The sequence below is a fragment of the Rhinolophus hipposideros genome (genome assembly GCF_964194185.1).
Source record: "Rhinolophus hipposideros genome assembly, chromosome: 5".
In the NCBI taxonomy this organism is placed as follows: domain Eukaryota; kingdom Metazoa; phylum Chordata; class Mammalia; order Chiroptera; family Rhinolophidae; genus Rhinolophus; species Rhinolophus hipposideros.
In genome coordinates this window covers 75676495-75696193 of record NC_138051.1, presented here as the reverse complement: position 1 = coordinate 75696193, position 19699 = coordinate 75676495, and the positions used below count along the sequence as shown (strand labels likewise).

General features: G+C 40.0%; 1 pseudogene across 1 annotated transcript; it reads left to right on the top strand.

The window, feature by feature from the left end:
• Nucleotides 1–5596: 5596 nt before the first annotated feature.
• LOC308497908 (disintegrin and metalloproteinase domain-containing protein 20-like) lies at nucleotides 5597–8015 on the top strand (annotated as a pseudogene). Its single transcript has one exon. The product of its transcript is annotated as a disintegrin and metalloproteinase domain-containing protein 20-like (transcript).
• The last annotated feature ends 11684 nt before the right edge of the window (nucleotides 8016–19699 follow it).

Sequence of the window (19699 nt, the reverse complement as noted above, 5' to 3'; positions counted from 1 at the left end):
ACCTCTGAGAGTCTAGGAAGGTCTGCAGCTTGAGCCAAGGCAGGTGGTCTGCATAGAAAAGCCATTGAAAGCAGCCTGGGTGTGCCCCAAAGTTGGGCGGGGCCAAGGTCTCTAATCACCAGGGCATGGCGAACAAACAGCTGAGACTCAGATATAGCGGCCGCCTGTGTTCCCATGCTAGGAAGGGGGCAAGCTCAACAAAGAAACGATGGCCTCTGCCAGCTCCCCCATCCAGGAGTAAGCCATCTCTCCAGTACCCGGCCCAAACTAGACAACTCCCCACCATTTGTCCCTGCCACCTCTTCAGCTGCTGCCCTAGTGATGGAGCACATAACCAGTGATTCCAATGGTGGGTGAGTCCGTGCGCGGTCCCTTTATGAGGAACACCTGTGAGTGCAGCTGCACTCCGTCTCACTCAGTCACAATCTCCTCTAGTTTTCACAACCAGAAATTTTGGGGACTTCTCTCCCCAGCACTGGAACACTCAGCTGGAATCTCTAGCTCCTCTAGTGGATGTGGAGGGGACTCCCACAGCCGAAATAGCCCTCCTGATCTTTAATGGTCACACATGGGTGTGAGACCAGCCTATTCCACGTCTCTGACCTTCGTACCAGTCTGGAGGTGACTTCTTCTGCAACTCGTTAGTTGAAAAGCTTCAGTTCAGCTTGACTTTAGGTGATTCTCAGTAATGGTTGTTTTGTAGATTAGTTGTAATTTTGATGTGGTTGTGAGAGAAGATAAAAACAGCGTTTACCTACTGTGCCATCTTGGTTCCCTGTATATTTTTTATCCTGCAACTTTATTGAATTTATTTACTAATTCTGACAGTTTTTTTGTGAACTCTTTGGGGTTTTCTATATATAGTGACAGTTAAATAAATCAAGTCCTCTTTTAGTGCATATAAGAGTTCCTGCCATAACCTATAATTTATGTGATATATATATATATATATATATATGTTCACGTATATATTATTATATGTATATGTAACAATATGAGCAGACATGAAATGTTAAGTGAATGTAAACACATAGGCCCTTTTTAAATTGCCAGCTCATTTTATTTCAAGATGGCAACCATCTTGAATAGCTTTTGGATCATGTAATTGTCAGAGTGATTATTGGTCATTTGCTTCAGTAAGTAACATTGTGATTTTCACCATTTTGTGGGTTAGTATTTATGCAGATTAAAATATTCTGTTGTATTTGTGAAACACTTCCAGTGAATGAAACCAGTAAGAGTATTATACAAACACTGAAGCTAGTGCCTCATTAACATTAACAAGTCTTACTACACAACTATCGTGTTCTCGTGCAGTTCGAGGACTAGTATCTATACTACCATCTGATCTTCTGTCTTTACAAGAAGATGGTGTCCAACCACACTGGCAGTGACAATATTTGCTGTTGTTGAACTCCCCTCTGAAATTACATTTCTTCACAGCACGTTCATACTCTTAATAAAAAAAAAGTACCATTCTGTTGAAAACAGTATTTTCCTGGGCCACATGTCACATTATACATTACATGCCCCATTTCTGGCTGTTATGTCCCTTGGTGTACACTGTATCCAAAGCATTTTTCTTGTTAACTTTTGTACTATTATGTGATACGATGTAGTGTGCGCACCTCCACCAGGAATTTGGTTCATATTATCACAGTGTAACATTCCCCCCAAAACATGATTGTTTGAACCTCTCCTCAGTTTAGAAATTGGTCACCTATTATATTCACTTTGTGATGGAATGCTGATGAAGAAGCATCTCTTATTTTGTAGCCAAGGGATTGGAACTACATAATCAGCACTCCATTTGAAAAACTGGTATTATCATTATTGGATTAAATGATCAACAATCAGGTATTTGCTATCTATAAGCAAAACATGAAAAATAAAGTAATAGATAAAGTAAAATGATATGGAATAGAGGTATTATGAATATACTAATCAAAGAACACTGGGAATGTGAAATTAATGTTTGAAAACTAGATTTCAAAACAAGGAACTTTGGGATAAAGTGAGAAAATTCATAATGACAAAGAGTTTAATTTTTCACAGTGTAAGAACTCTGCATATATATGCAATTACTAATAAAACTGAAGTTATGTGAACCAAAATCTGAAAATCGAAGAGAAATAGATTAGTCCACTATTGTAGGTGAATATTTCAACACTCCTCCCTTAGTAATTGATAGGACAACTGGACAAAAATCACATGTAAGACATGACCAACATTACCAATTGACCTACTTGACATTTGCAGAGCATGCCATACAATGACGGAACATATGTATATACCGATATGTATTTTCTCAGGTGCACACAGAACATTTTAAGACTGATCATTTCCTGGTTTATATAACAAAAGCCAACAAATTGAAACAAACTGAAATCATGTCAGTTACACCCATTTAATATAATGGAATCAAACAAATAATCAGAAGTAGAAAGCTTTTTGGAAAATTCACAAATCCTTATAAATTGAGTAACTTGTTTCTAAACAAAGAAATCTCCAAAGACACAGGAAATATTTTGAATTGAATCTAAGTTAAAAAAAGCACATCTACACTTGAAAGATGCAGTAAAACAGTGCTGAGATGCAAACTTATGTCATTAAAAGCTTATATTAAAAGGGAAGATATGTTTCAAGTCAATATCAGAGCTTTTATCCTACAAATCTAGGAAATAGAGTATAAAGTAAAATGAAGAGAGACAATAATGGACACCATAATGGACATAAGTAAATAGGAAATAGAAAATAGTAGAGAAAAAGCAATGAAACTGAAAGGTGGTCTTTTAAAAACATGAATAAAATTGATAAATGACAAGTCTGACAAATCGAGAAAAAAGAAGAGATAGCTAATTACCGTTACCAAAAAGAAAGGCTACATTAGCACAGATCCTTATCTTATTAAAACAATAAGACAATACGAACAAACTGACAACAATAAATTCGATTATTTTAATGAAATGGACTAATTTCTTGAAGACAGAAGCATTCATAGATCACTAAAGAAAGACAATTCAAATACTCATAATAATAATCTAAATAAGATGTGCACATATTATACAAAAAATAATAGGTTTTAAAATATAAGTATATGTAATTTTAAATTATATATTTACTATGTAAGTATAATACATACTTATACATATATGTGTATGTGATATATATGTAAAGGAAATTGAATGTATACTTCGGAACCTATGGTCCAGTTTCTTTCATCAATAATTATACCAAAATTTAAATTATAAATAATATAATAATACCAAATGTGTACAAAGTCTCCCAGGAAATAACAGTGAAGGGAATCTTCTCACCACATTTTATTAAGCCAACATCACCTTATCACCAAAAGCAAACAAAAAATTCTAAGACAAGAAATCCTCAGACCCCTATCCCTTAAGAATACAGGAAGAAACATGTATTAGGAAATCAAATCCAACGATATACAGAAAGCATAATACTTCACCAAGCGGGGTTTATTGTGGAGAGGAAAGGTTTATACCAGTCAAAGTTCAATCCGTGTAATTCACCATTTTGAAAACTAAACAATGAAAACCAGCAATTATGAAGTGTGGTCAACCTTGCCTTCAAGGTTAAGTGCTTCCATCCATAACCCAACATTCTTAGTAATACTATAGAGCTCAGTACTGTAATATCTCTGATCCTTTGGCTTCAGAACCCTAGTAACTGGTGGAAAGGCAGAATTATAGAATTGGCCCAAAGGAACCCAGAGGATATGGGCAATCGCTAACTAAACAAGAAGCCACGTTTGAAAGTGTAGCAGTAAAATTGGCCCCATCTTGGGGCCTCTTTTCTGCTTCAGACCCACTGGTGTTTAACCAATTGCACCAGATCACATGAAAATCTAGTTGTAATCTGAGTCAATTGTGTTTCTATGGCAAATTTTAACGCATAAATAGGTGCGATAGCCATGAAAACATTTAAAGTTTCTACTGACCTAAAAAACGAATGTTAACCCAGCAAACTCTCTCCTGGGTATCTACCCAAAAAATCTGAAAACATTTATACATAAAGACACGTGTGCTCCAATGTTCATTACAGCTTTGTTTACGGTGGCCAAAACATGGAAACAACCAAAATGGCCTTCGATAGATGAATGGATAAAGAAGTTGTGGTCTATATATACAATGGAATACTATTTGGCGGTAAGAAAAGATATAGGGACATTTGTGACAACATGGATGGATCTTGAGAGTATGATGCTAAGCGAAATAAGTCAGAGAAAGTAGAGAACCATATGATTTCACTGATATGTGGTATATAAACCAAAAACAACAAAAGAACAAGACAGACAAATGAGAAACAAAAACTCATAGACACAGACAATAGTTTAGTGGTTACAGAGAGTAAGGGGGGTGGGGGGTGGGACATGAGTGTAAGGGGGATCAAATATATGGTGAGGGAAGGAGAACTGACTCTGGGTGGTGAACACACAATGGCATTTATAGATGATGTAATACAGATTTGTACACCTGAAATCTATATAATTTTACTAACAATTGTCACCCCAATAAATTAAAAAAACAAACAAATAACGAATGTAAAACCAATCACAACACATTGTTAGAAATTGCATAGAAAGTTACAACTACTCATTTTGTCACAGATGGCACCTTATTCCTGTAACCCCACATGGCAGAAAGGCTGAGAGATCCCTCTGGAGCCTCTTTTATAAAGACACTATCCCGTTCATGAGGGGTCTGCTCCCAAGACCTAATCACTTCCCAAGGCTTCACCTCCTAATACCATACCCCTTGGGGGTCAGGATTTCAACCTATGAATTTTGGCGGGACACAGACATTCAATCTTTAGGACACACCAATCCAGATACATAAGTTTCCCGTCACACCAGGAAGTTCATTCCATTCCTCCATTTTCACATCAGGAAGCTACTGATACGAATTCTATTGCCATAGCTTATTTTGGACTATTTTAGAACTTCATAAAAGATAAGTCATATGTTAAGTTCCTTTGGTCTGATTTCTTTCTATCATTATATCTATGAGTTCTATCCATGTTCTCAACGTATGAGAAGTCTGTTCTGATGTATTGAGGATTACTCCACTGGATGAACACACCACTTTGTTTATCCATTGGATTATTAAGCACTGGTTGTTTGTTTCCAGCCTGTGAGGTATATTCATGGACAGTGCTGCTATAAACATTCATATACAAGTTGTAGTGGGATATTTCCTGGGACTGGAATCACCAGGACATAGGGTAGGTATAAGTTTCCCTTTACGAGAAACTATTATCATACACCCTAATTTTTCTACTCATGACATCTATTTGCTCTTTCTTTCCATGAATCACCCCTCACTGCATTCAGTTTTTACAAAGTATGAGAGAATCGACTTCTCAAAATTCTTGTGAGAAGAAGCTTCCACTTTCCTCTCCATTCTTTGCTTTAATTCCATGTAGATGCCTTATCTCCTCTAAGCTTGAGGAAAAAGAAGCCGCAAAGTGTCTTCAAACTGGACCAACCCCACTTCTTCTTCCCCTGTGATTTCTCCAGGAGACCAGGGGACCTTTCAGCCCAGGATGCCCACCTCACTGAGCACAGCCTCCCCTCATGAGCACACCATTGTTATGTAATAGCTCCCCCTCCCTCCTCCACCTCTCTGGGGGTGGGAAGCCTCCAGCCTCTCTCTGCTCTCCTCCTGACTACACTGCTGGCAAAGCTGCTCTTTCAGAGTTGGTCTTGCCTGCCTCCCACCTGACTGCAGTTTCCGTGGTCATAGGCTCCCTCACCCATGGGGCCTGCCTGGGCCCAGGCCCACCTGACTGGTGACCTCTGGCTGCCTCTGCTCTGGCTACTGCTGTCCCAGGTGTGCTGCTCCCATGCCCTACCAGGATGGCGCTTCACTTCCTCGGAAGTTGTGATCCCCAGGAAGGTGTCCCACAGGACGGTTGGAGCTGGGCTGCAAAACCAGCTCTCCTACAAGATTCCCCTCAGGGGCCGAAGACATGTGGTTCACATGAAGGAAAAGAAGAGCATGCTGCACAAAAATTTTCCTGTCGTCACCAACAACGACCAAGGTGCCATGCAGGAGGACTACCCCTTTGTCCCTCGAAACTGTTACTACTACAGCTACCTGGAAGGGGTTCCTGCGTCCAGGGGTACACTGGACACTTGCTATGGGGGTCTGCGTGGCATGCTACAGGTGGATGACTTCACTTACGAAATCAAACCACTGGAGGCTTCTTCCAAATTTGAGCATGTGGTTTCTCTGCTTGTGTCAGAAGCAAAATCTGCAGAAGTTGAAAGGTGTAAGATTGAAGGGGAAGACACCAATGAAGCATATGGAGAGGCAGGACTTGCTGAGACCCCTAGAGCAGCCCCTGTGTATTTGTGGTGGCCACATCGGAAATACTTGAAACTTCACTATACAGTTTCTCATTCATTGTATAGGATGAGGCCTAATAAGACAGAAGTCATAGAGCGTATGGTGATGTTAAACAGCATAGTACATACCATTTACCAGCCTAGTCATCTAGATGTCATCATACGTGTTTTGTGCATATGGGAGCAAGGAGATATGATGTCTTTATCACACAGAAGTTCTTACAAACTTACAGAAGATTTTGGTTTGTGGAAAATGACCAACGTTTTTCGTCACATTTTTCATGACACTTCAGTGCTTCTCACAGGACATAAGGTCGGTGGATCACTATATTTTGCCTTTATCGATGGAGTATGCAACCCCAACTGGGGGGCAGTATATGTATACGTAGCAAATTTTCATGTATTTTTAGCTGCTGCTGTTACCGCACACACATTAGGTCATAATTTAGGTCTTCATCATGACGGACCTGGTTGTAAATGTTTCCGAAGAACCTTCTGTGTCATGGCTCCTTCTCCTAGTGTTAATGATATGCTGAGCAATTGTTCTTATGAGCGAATGCTTGAACGGTATCATGGTACGTCGGATGTTTGTATAAGTGTGTTTAATAGACCATACGATAATTTTCCTTATGTCGCTCCTCGTTGTGGTGACAAGATCATAGATCAGGGGGAAGAATGTGACTGTGGCTCCTTAAGAGATTGTGCTGAGGATAAATGTTGTCAGACCAATTGTTCCCTCTCCAGTGGCTATAAATGCAGTGAAGGAAGTTGCTGTGTGGACTGTAAACTTGCCCCTCCGGGATGGATTTGCAGAGACACGCTTGGCATTTGTGATCTCCCAGAATACTGTAACGGACAAACGGCTGTCTGTCCAAGTGACTCTTACATCCAGGATGGAACCCCATGTTCAGCATTAGCCGTTTGCATAACAGGAAACTGTACTGACCGTGACGCGCAGTGTCAAGCCCTTTTTGGCTACCAGGTAAAAGATGGTTCACCAGCATGCTATAATAAATTGAATATAATAGGTGACCGATTTGGAAACTGTGGGGTGAGGACTATACGAGGAATAGGAAGAACTATTCCATGTGAAGCAAAGGACGTCTTTTGTGGAATGTTGCACTGTAGTCATGTCCAAGAAGTTCCTGGAGGGGGCGAGCACACTACATTCCGTCATCTAACGGTAGATGCTGTTCGACAAGAAAAATGCTTTGGATTTGATGCACATTTTGGGGCAGAAGTGCCAGATTTCGGACTTGTATTGGATGGTGCCACGTGTGGGCCAGGAAAGTACTGTTTTAGACAGAATTGTACTTTTTATCAAGACATGGGTTTTGACTGTGATGTGAAGACATGCAGTTTCAGAGGGGTGTGCAACGACAAGAAACATTGTCACTGTCAGAAAGGATGGAGCCCCCCATTGTGTCAGAAAGGAGGATCGGGTGGGAGTATAGATAGCGGCCCCCCACCTGGCAAAGAACGAGGTTTCCGTGGGAAAATAATTGTTAATGTAAACCATGCACTAGTTCTAATGTTCACTCGTTCACTACTTGTAGTAATTGCAATCATTATTGGAGGCTTTTCACAATTAGGTACAGTTCAGGAGAAGAAAAAATTAAACCTGGCAAGAAAAAGCGTCCCTTGACCCTGCGTGACTGCTAACTGGGAACTACACAATAGAGAAAATCACACTGGCACTTACTGGCAGAAATGATCAATAATCACTCTGATCATTGAAAAATGCTATAGCTCTTCTGAGGTTGTCATCTTGAAATAAAATGACTTAGCAATTTCAATTCATTTAACATCTCCTGTGTGGTTTTATTGTTAATATTCTCGTGGAAGATAGTAGGAAATTTTAGATTCACTAACAATAGGACCTGTACTTTTTTAAGGTGTTGATTGTAAGGTCTTATAAATGCACCTGTAGCAAATCTCGTGTGTACCGCTATGCGCTTTTTCATAAGTTTTCCCGAAACGGTTACGTCCTAGATTTTTGTTATTTGTTCATTTAATTGCTAGTGTTAAAAAAATAACATAAAAATGTAACCTTTGGCAGATATTATAGAATGATCTAATTTTGTGCCATTAGCCACTTGAATTTCAACTTATCTACAGCTTGCTGAGTTTATGATCTTGGACAAAATCTTCGTCTCTCAAAGTTTTCAGGTCTAAATACTACATTGAGAGGTGAGATGTACTTTTCTGGGGTTTTGTGATGATAAAAGATGCACATTTTGGGGCAGAAGTGCCAGATTTCGGAAAGGCCTGGATTATTTTAGGCAGTTAATTCCTGCCAGCTGCTAGCATTCTCATCATTTTGGATTGTGCTAAACCCAGGTATTCGAAATATAATGACTTCAGCATTGTATCGTTAGTCTAAAACAGTTGTATGAGGAGCCGTACATTACCGATATACTTGTTTTTCTTATATATAATTATATTGGGTAGCAGTGTGTTCTTTACAGGACGCATCAGCTCCAAGTCAAGTCGTCCTTCAATCTCGTTGTGGAGGGTGCAGCTCAGCTCCAAATCCAGTCTCCATTTTCAGTCTAGTTGTAGGGGGCGAAGCCTCACCATTCATGTTGGAATCAAAGGGGTTACCTTGCTGATAAGAGCATGTGTTCTAACCAACTGAGCCATCTGGCCGCCCACAGGCAATTCAGTGGCAGCTTGTTCTCTTCAATCTAGTTGTGGAGGGTGCAGCGCTCTGGCCCATGTGGTAATCAAATGGGCAACCTTGTTAGGAGCACGTGCTCTAACCAACTGAGCCATCCGTCCATCCCCTGATATTCTTCTTAAAGCCTCTGGTTCCCATGTTTCCCTGAAAATAAGACCTAGCAAGACAATCGGCTCTAATGCATCTTTTGGAGCAAAAATTAATATAAGACCCACTCTTATTTTACTACCAAGTCCAGGTCTTACATAACATAATATAAGATCCGCTCTTATTTTACTATAATATAAGACCGGGTCTTATATAATATAATTAGTATAATGTAATATAATACCGAGTCTTATATTAATTTTTGCTCCAAAAGACGCAGTAGAGCTGATTGTCCAGCTAGGTCTTATTCTCGGGGAAACACGGTATTAATGTCTAGTATCTCATTTAAAATCTCAGTAGTTGCCTAAGCACAGTAGGTCTATAAATACATGATATTGACTGATATATGTACAGAGACCAAAATTTAGGTTGAAAGAAATAGGAAGCAATCACTTTAGAAATGGTGCTCTAGAGAGGGTCTGATAAGTGATAAGTGCAATGTAGATGCCTCAGGCCTTGGATCAAAACTCATTTTGAAAATGTGCAGTCCAGATGTGGGCAGCCACCCAAGGGAGGGGCGGGATGCAGCAGTAGGATCGCGATCAATAGGATCGCCACTCTGTGGCCCTGTGTGTGTCCACACAGCTCTCAGGAGCAGCGCTTCTTGTGCAGGTAGCTTACCTGGTGGACGGGTCCATATCTCCGTCCATGACGGGTCTGAACCCATTTACTATGCCCCTGTGAAACATGTGTGAATGCATGTACACTTGGTACCACAATCTACTAAAATCAAAGTTGGATGACCATTTGCTAAATGATTATTTCTTGTTGATCCAAAGGCAATTGTTGAAAGTAACATGTGTCTTCCCAGGAGTAGAGTCATTTTGTTTCTATTTCAACAACCTCTTTGCCAAAGCATGATAACTGGACTTGTAGCCTTTTTCTCTCTTTATTTACTTGTATCCAGTCTCTGTTTATATCCGTATTAATATCCTGTGCATTGTGAGGGAACTTTTGTATTTCCTCAGGCTATTTAATTTGTGGTACCATAAATCTGAGTGTGTGTGGTTTTATCTTTTCAACTTTGTTGCAGGAACTGAACATGGATCATGATTTTATATTGGTGCAACCATTCTCATCTCGGGCTCCTCCATTATTGCTGATTGTAGATGTTAAGCAGCACACTCTTTGGCTACTCGTCTATTTGCCACTAGAGATCCCGTGCTCTGTTCCCACCTCAATAGTCCCTACAGGTAATCCCCTAGCTGCCTGTCCAACCCTGACAAATTTTCGGTGATGGTGGTCCCTTGGTTTTGGGCTGTGAAGTGCAGCCACTTGGCCTCTTATTTTGTAAGATCTCATTATCCCCAGAGCTATTAACAAATGCTGATCTGTGACAATCTGTCCTACCGTCAAACTGGCCTACAAGAGGAGAGACACAACTGAACTCTTTAGAGAATGATTCTGTCTCTGAGACCAGTGCATTTTTTAAAAAAAATTATTGGTGTGACAGTGTTCAACAAAACTACATACATTTCAAGTGTACAATTCTATAATACGTCATCTATATATTTCATTATATGTTGACTATCCAGAGTCAGCTCTCCTTCCATCACCATATATTTGCCCCCCTTTACCCTTTTTTACCATCTCCCCTTCCCCTTCCCCTCTGGTAATCACTAGACTGCTGTCTCTATGATATTTTGTTTTATATCCTTCAGTTTTATATCCCACATATGAGGGAAGTCATATGGATACGGTTCTCGACTTTTTGTGACTTACTGCACTTAGCATAATAATCTCAAGATCCATCCATGTTGTCGCAAATGACAGTATTTCATCTTTTCTTATGGCAGAGTAGTATTCCATTGTGTACATATATCTTCTTTATCCAATCATCTGTTCAAGAACACTTTGGTCATTTCCATGTCTTGGCCACTGTAAATAATGCTGCAGTGAGCATTGGAGCACATAGCTCTTTATGGATCAATGTTTTCAGAGTTTTTGTGTAGATACTCAAGAGAGGGATTGCTGAGGTCATATGGGAATTCTATTTTTAATTTTTTGAGAAAACTCTGTTTTCCATAGTGGCTGTACAAATTTCCATTCCCACCAACAGTGTATGAGGTTCCTTTTTCTCCACAGCCTCTCCAACATTGATTATCATTTGTCTTGTTGGTGATAGCCATTCTACAGGTGTGAGGTGATATCTCGTGGTGATTTTGATTTGCATTTCCCTAATAGCTAGTGAAGTTGAACATTTTTCATACATCTTTTGGCTGTTTGCACTTACACAGTGGAAGTTCGTGAATGTCGTTGTCTGACCTCAGACAACTCTTCCCCTAACTCTTATTGGGAGAAGTTTCTGTTCATGTCCTCTAGCCCATTTTTAAATTGGATTACTTGTCTTTTTGTTGTTGAGTTGTATTAATTGCTGATATATTCAGAGTATTAGCCCCCTATCGCAGGCGTTGTTTGCAAACATCTTCTCCCATTCGGTGGTTGCCTCTTTAGTTTGTCGATGGATTCTTTTGCTTTGCAGAACCTTTTCGTTTGATATAGTCCCATTCATTTATTTTAGCTTTTACTTCCCTAGTGCTTGAAGTGAGATTCATACAATCCTCTTTGAACCCCAGGTCCATAAGTTTAGTACCTATGCTTTCTTTTATGCAGTTTGTTTCCGGCCTTATGTTTAGGTCTTTGGTCCAATCTTGAGGTAATTTTGGTACATGATGACAGCAGTCTAGTTTCTTTCTTTGCATGTTGCTTTCGAATTTTCCCGGCACCATTTATTGAAGAGGCTGTCTTTTTTCCATTGTATGTTTTTGGCTCCTTTGTCAAAAATTACCTGTCCATATTTATGTGGGTTTATTTCTGGGTTCACACTTCTATTCCATTGGTCTGTGTATTGTTTTTCTGCCAATACCATACTGTTTTGATTATTGTTGCCCTGTAGTACAAGCTGAAGTCAGGGAGTGTCAGACCTCCAGCATTATTCTTTTTTCTTAGGATTGTGTTGACTATTCGGGGTCTTTTGTGATTCCATACAAATCTGGTGATTTTTTGGTTCTATTTCTTTTAAAAACGCCATTGGTATTTGGATGGGGATTGCATTAAATCTGTACGTTGCTTAGGGTAATATGTTCATTTTGACTGTATTGATTCTTTCAGCCCATGAACACGAAGTGTCTCTCCATTTCCTTGTGTCTTCTTCAATTTCTTTTCAAAATGTCTTATAGTTTTTAGTATATAGATCCTTCACATCCGTTGTTAGGTTTATTCCAAGGTATTTTATTGTTTTTGTTGCAATTGCTAAAGAAATTTTTAAATTTCTTTTTCTGAAATTTCATTGTTAGCATACAGGAATTCAATGGATTTTTGTGCATTGATATTGTGACCAGCAATTTTACTGTATTAGCTGATTGTTTCTACTAGCTTTTTGGTGAAGTCGTTAGGGTTTTCTGTGTAAAGCATCATGTCATCTGCAAAGAGTGACAATTTAACTTCTTCACTCCAAATCAGATGCTTTTTATTTCTTTCTCTTGCCTGTTTGCTCTGGCTAAAACTTCCAATACTACGCTGAATAGGGGTGGTGATATGGGACAACCCTGTCTTGTTCCTGAACATAGAGCAAAGGACTTCAGTTTTCCACCATTGATTATGATAGTAGCTGATGGTTTGTCATATACGGCCTTCATTTGTTATTTTATTTTATTTTATTTTGTAAGGAATCGATGTTTTTATTTTTTAATGTTTGTTGGGGAATATTGGGGAACAGTATGTTTCTCCAGGGCCCATCAGCTCCAAGTCGTTGTCCTTCAATCTAGTTGTGGAGGATGCAGCTCAGCTCCAAGTCCAGTCACCGTTTTCAACGTTAGTTGTAGGGGGCGCAACCCTCCATCGTATGTTGGAATTGAATTGGCAACTTTGTTGTTGAGAGCTCGCACTCTAAGCAAGTGAGCCATACGGCTGTCCTATGTGACCTTTATGATGTTAAGGTATTTTCCTGTGATACCCATTTTATTAAGTGTTTTAATCACAAATGGATATTGTATCTTGTCAAGTGCTTTTTCTGCATCTATCGATATAATCATATGTGCTTTTTATCTTTTGTTTATGTGGTGTATCACATCGATAGATTTGTGTATGTTGAACCACACTTGTGTCCCTGGGATGAACCCCACTTGATCGTGATGTATAATCCTTTTAATGTATCGCTGTATTCGATTTGCTAGCATTTTGTTTAGGATTTTTTCATGTGTATTCATCAGAGATATTGGTGTGTAATTTTCTTTAGTTGTATTATACTTGCCAGGTGTTGGAATTAGGACAATGTGGCCTCATGAAATCAGTTAGGCGGTATTGCCTCTTCTTCGATTTTTTGAGGAGTTTGAGGAAGACAGGTGTTAGATTGTCTTTGAACGTTTGGTTGAGTTCACTAGTGCAGCCATATGGTCCTGGACTTTTGCTTTGGGAAGCTTCTGAATGACTGAATCAATTTCCTTACTGTTGATCGGTCTATTTAGATTTTCCGGTTCTTTGTGATTCAGTCTAGGAATCTAAGATGTCTATTTCTTCTAGGTTATTGAATTTGGTAGCATACAGACCTTCAAAGTATTCTTGTATGATCTTTTGTATTTCTGTGGTGTCCATGGTACCGTCTCCTCTTTCACTTCTGATTTTGTTTATTTGCGTCTTTTCTCTTTTTATCTTAGTGAGTCTAGCCAAGGGTTTGTCAATTTTATTAACCTTTACAAAGAGCCAGGGCTTTGTTGCATCAATTTTTTTCTGTTGTCTCATTGTTGTCTGTTTCATTTAGTTCTGCTCTGATTTTTATTAGTTCCTTCCTTTTGCTGATTTTGGGTTTCATTTGTTCTTCTTTCTAGTTCTTTAAGGTGTAATGTTAGGTTGTTTATCTGGGATTTTTCTGGTTTGTTGAGAGAGGCCGGTATAGGTATAAATTTCCCTGTTACTACTGCTTTTGCTGCATACCAATAATTTTGGTAGGATGTATTTTTATCCTCATTTGTTTCTATGTATCTTTTTACCTCTTTCTTATTTCTTCTTCGACCCGGTTTTCAAAAGCATGTTGTTTAATGTCCATATATTTGTGGTTTTTCCTGTTTTCTTTTTGCAGTGTTTATTCAATTTCAAAGCCTTGTGATCAGAGAATATGCTTGTACGATTTCAATCTTCTTAAATTTGCTAAGTCTTGTTTTATGTCCCAATATATGGTCTATCCTTGAGAATGTTCCACGTACACTAGAAAAAAATGTATAGCCAGACATTCTAGGATGACGTGCTCTTTAAATGTCCATTATGTCCACGTTGCATAATGTGTCGTTTAGGGCTGATATTTCCTTATTTATTTTCTGTTTGGATGACCTATCCATAGCTGACAGCGATGTATTTAGGTCCCCTACTATAATTGTGTTTTGGTCAATTCCACAATTTAGTTCTGCTAGTGGTTACTTTCTATATTTCGGTGCTGCCTGATTGTGTGCATATACATTGACGAGTGTTATGCCTTCTTGTTGTATTGTCCCCTTTATCGTTATGAAATGTCTATCTTTGTCTCTTGTAACCTTTTTTATCCTGAAGTCAGTTTCATCTGATAGAAGTATGGCTAAACCTGCATTTCCCTGGATATTATTTGCTTGGAGTATTAATTTCCACCGTTTCACTTTGAGTCTATATTTGTCCTTATAGCTGAGATTCATCTGTTAGAGACAGTACAGGGTTGGGTATTGTGTTTTGATTCAACCTGTTATCTGTGCCTTTTCATTGGTGAATACAGTCCATTTACATTTAGGGTGATTATTGATATATGAGGATTTCCTATCATTCTATTACTGGTTTTCTGGTGGCTAGGTGTCTCCATTGTTTCTTTGCCTTTTTGTTGCTATCTGTTATTTCAGTGTGGTGGTACTCTATGATTTTTCCCTCTGTTTCTTCTTTTTTTACGTTATATATCTCGGTTCTGGATTTCTTTTGAGTGGTTACCGTGAAGTTTATGTAAAAGAAAGTTTCATATTTACAGTAGTGCTTTTTCTTCAGCATGTTTCTTCTCTCCATTCCCCATTTGCAGGTTGAGACCTTTACTCTCTCCCCGTTTATGTTTTTGTTGTCTCTAGTTATACCTACTTAGACCCTGAGTTGATTTCTGGGTTGCAATAGAATGTTGTCTTTTTCTTTTTTTCTCTCTTTTTAAAATGTTTTTTTATTCTTTACCCTTTATGTTATGTTTAAGTGTATAGTGTCCTATTTTGTGTAGGGGCTGTGATTTCCTGCTTCTGTCTGTCTGCTCGTAATACTACTCCTGGTTTTGTATTCTTTTGATTTTTTTGTTTCAGGTCAAATAGCCTCCTTCAGTATTTCTTGTGATGCAGGTCATGTGTCAGAAAATTTCCTCAGTTCTGTGTGTCTGGAAAGGTCTTTGTTCCTCCTTCATATCTAAAGGATATCTTTGCTGGATATATTATTTGTGGCTCATACTTTCTCTCTTTCAATAGTTTGAATATTTAATTCCTGTCCCTCCTGGCCTGTTGAGTTGCTGCTGATGATTCTGATGATTCTGATGATTCTGATGATTCTGATGATTCTGATGATAAGGGTTTCCTTTGTAGGTTACCATCTTCTTTTCCCTGGCTGTCTTGAGAATTCTTTGTCATTAATTTTTGATAGCTTCAATACAATGTACCTTGGAGAAGGCTTGTAGGGATTGAGGTAATTAGGTGTTCTTTTTGCTTCTTGAATTCCAGGATGCAGTTCTTTCCACGAGTTTGGGAAGTTCTCTTTGACTATGTGTTTGAATATACTCTCTGTTCTCTTCTCCATTTTTTTCTCCTTCTGGTATGCCCGTTATTTTTATGTTGCTCTTTCTGATGGAGTCAGAAAGTTGTTGTAGAGTTCTTCCATTTCTTTGAACTCTCAAGTCTCTCTCTTCTTCCATCCGTGTCATTTCCAGTCTTCTATCTTAGATATCACTAATTCTTTCCTCCATCTGGTCAGCTCTACCAGCAAAGCTGGCTCTTTCGTTCTTCATTTCTTTTATTGAGTTCTTCATCTCCAGAATTTTTATTTGGTTCCTTTTTAAAATTTCATACCTGTTGGTAAAATGTTCATTCTGTTCTTTGATTGTGTTTCTGAGTTCATTAAACTGCCTACCTGTGTTTTCTTGCATCTCGTTCAGTTTTTTTAGAACTGCAATCTTGAATTCTCTGTCATTTAAGTCACATATTTCTATATCTTTTAGTTCAATTTCTGGGGAGTTTTCATTTTGTTTTTGAGCTGTGTTGATACCTTGGTAATTCATGGCAACTAATGACTCTTTTCTCTTCCTGGGAATCTACAGGAGTGGGTTCTGCAGTAGGTTGATATAAAGAGGTATTTCTTTTGCTTTCCAGTATGTGTTGCTGGAATGGTTCATTTTCTCTCCCACTGCAGCCTTTTATTTTCTCTCACGCTGTAGTGTTATATTTTCTTTTGCACTGTTCTTGCTTCTCACGCAATGTGGGGTTCCCTGGAAGGTAGGTTTCTCCTCTGTGAGCAGGTCCCCTCAGTCTCAGGGTACGGCCACCATGGGAGGATGTGGAGGGCGATAGCGTTCCGAGCTTCTGAAGTCCCAGTGCTACCCTTGCAGCCCGATGCAGAGCCTGTGTATCTCCGTGGCTCTGGTTGCCCCTGCAGGGATTTGCCCTGAAAGGTGAGGGTGGGTGGGCTGTGAGAGGGGGCTGGTGCATTTGTGGCTCTGAGCAATGGCTACTACCAGCCCACAGTTGTCTTGCCCCTACAGTGCCTTCCCTTTCACCGGGATTAGTTGCGCTGTGAGTCTGTAGCTGCGGGATTGACACTGCCGTTCCCAGGGCTCTAGATATTCTGTTTTTTAATCTGACACTGCTACAGTTTCTTGAGGAGATCGCTTCTAACACTGGGAGGGTGGGGGGAGGCAACGAGGATCCACGTCTTTCTTTTCTGTTTTCAGCGTGGCAGTGAGAGCATAAACCACAGTTCTCTCCCGAGGTGTCTGCCAAACACTGGCTTCAGCCATATTATATGCTGATCCCTCGGGCAGGACTGTGTGCCACAGGGAGTGTGCCTGCAGCCTGGATTCTTCTCTCTTCAGAGACCGCAGTGAGCTCTGGTCTGTGTCCTGTGGCCCCGTGGCTGGTGTCTCTGCACTTCCCCATTCCTCTTGCCCCGCTTGCCCGATTTGCACACCTTCAGGTGATTGCATGTGGGGTTCGCTCAGGTGTCCCTGTGTGTTGCGCAGGGAATCCTTTGTTGAATTATAGGTGTTCAATTTGTTGTAGCTTCCCGGGGAGATTCCAAGAAGCACTCCTCACACTGTCATCTCCTTGATCCTCTATCCAGTTGCCTCTTGATGGACACTTAAGTTGCTTCCATATCTTGGCTATCTTGTAAATAGTGCTGCAGTGAACATAGGGGTACACATATTACACATGTGTTTTCAAATTAGTGATTTGTATTTCTTCAGCTAAACACCCAGAGGTAGAATTGCTGGATCATAAGCCAGTTCTATTTTTAATGTTTTGAGGAACCTCCAAACTGACAAACAGCATTTTTGGGTCATTGTGTTTTCATTTTCATCTGTCTCAAAGTATCTCGATTTCTTCCTTGATGTCACTGTTAAGCCATTTGTTGTTTACTATCATGTCACGTAGGCTTCCTGTTTTTTTGTTTTTAATTTTCTTTTTTCTAATTGATTTCTCGTTTTATACTGTTATGATCAGAGAAGATCCTTGATAGGATTTCAGTCTTCTTAAATGTATTGAGATTTATTTCGTTTCTCCTTTTCTACTGTTATGATCAGAGGAGATACTTGATAGGATTTCAGCCTTCTTAAATGTATTGAGATTTGTTTCGTGGCCTAACATGTGGTCTGTCCTTGAAAATGTTCCATGTACATCTGAAAGTAATGTATATTCTTCTGCTCTTGGGTGAAATGTTCTAAAAATATTAATTATCGATGTGGGCCTCCTTGGGTTCATCTTGCTTGGGACTCTCTGTACTTCCTGGACTTGTATATCTATTTCCTTCACCAGGTTAAGGAACTTTTCAGTCGCTACTTCTTCAAATAGGTTCTCAATCCCTTGTTCTCTCTTTCTTCTGTTTCTGGTACCCCTATGATGTGAATGTTATTACACTTGATGTTGTCTCAGAGTTCCCTTAAACTATCCTCAATTTGTTTGCGTTGTCTCTTTTTTTTTTTTTTTTTTTTGTTTTTTAGAATTTTCTTTTTTTTATTGGGGATGGGGAACAGGACTTCATTGGGAAACAGTGTGTCCTATGGGACTTTTGCAAATCAAGTTGTTGTCCTTCCAATCTTAGTTGTGGAGGGCGCAGCTCAGCTCCAAGTCCAGTTGCCGTTGTTAGCTGCAGGGGACGCAGCCCACATCCCTTGCGTGAGTCGAACCGGCAACCTTGTGGTGGAGAGCCCGCTCTCCAACCAACTGAGCCATCTGGCCAGCTGGGAGCTGAGCGGCAGCTCATTGACTTCATTGTCATTGCAGAGGGCACAGCTGGCTGGCCCACGTGAGAATCGAACCGGCAGCCCCATTGCCGCAAGCTCACGCTCTATCCAACTGAGCCAGCCGTCCTCCCCTCTCTTTTCTTTTTGATGTTCTTATTGGGTGTTTTCTGATTTGTGTTCCAAATGAATGATTCGATCCTCTGCTTCATGTAATCTGCTGTTGATTCCTTCTAATGTAGTTTTCATTTCAGTGATGGTATTCATTTCTGATTCTTTTTTGTGGTTTCTGTGTCCCTTTGTATGCTGACTGTTTCTAGTTGAAGTTCTCAGTAAGATCTTTGAGCATCCTTATAAGCAGTGTTTTGAACTCTATTTCTGGGTGGTTGGTTGCCTCCATTTCATTTAGTTCTACTTCTGAAGTTTTCTCCTGTACTTTCATTTGGGACGTGTTTTTGTTTCTGTTCACTTTGGCTGCCTCTGTGTTTGTTTCTATGTATTAGGTAGATCTGCTAGGTCTCCCAGTCTTGCCAGGGTGGCCTTATGTAGCAGGTAGGTTGTCCAGTAGAGCTCGGTGACACAGTTTCCCTGATCACCTGAGCCAGGTGCTCCAGGAGTGTCCCATGTGTTGGTTGTGTGTGCCCTCCTGTTGTAGTTGTTCCTTGATTGATGTTGGCATGTCAGTGGGTGGGACTGACCCTCAGGCTGACTGGCTGTGTGGATTGGCCACAATCAAATCGTATGAGCTCCTATGCAGGTCTGACCCCATGGAACATGATTCACCCCAGCGGGCTCTGATGCTTTCAAGACCAGCTTTGGGTATGCCACTTGTGGGGCTAATTGGGTGGTGCTCTGTTGTGATTTAAGCTGGCCACTGAGTATGTTGGTTCTGGGGCCTCTTGGGAGGGCCTCTGGTGCAGGCCAAGTTGCGCTGCTGTTTATGACCAGCCTGGGGCTACCTGGTAGGAGCTACAAAGCAATTCGAGCTTCCTTTGCTGGACCCGGAGGTGCATTGGAGAGGTCATGCTGTGAACCAGATCTGGCTGCCATTAGTACCTAGCCTGTGGCAGCT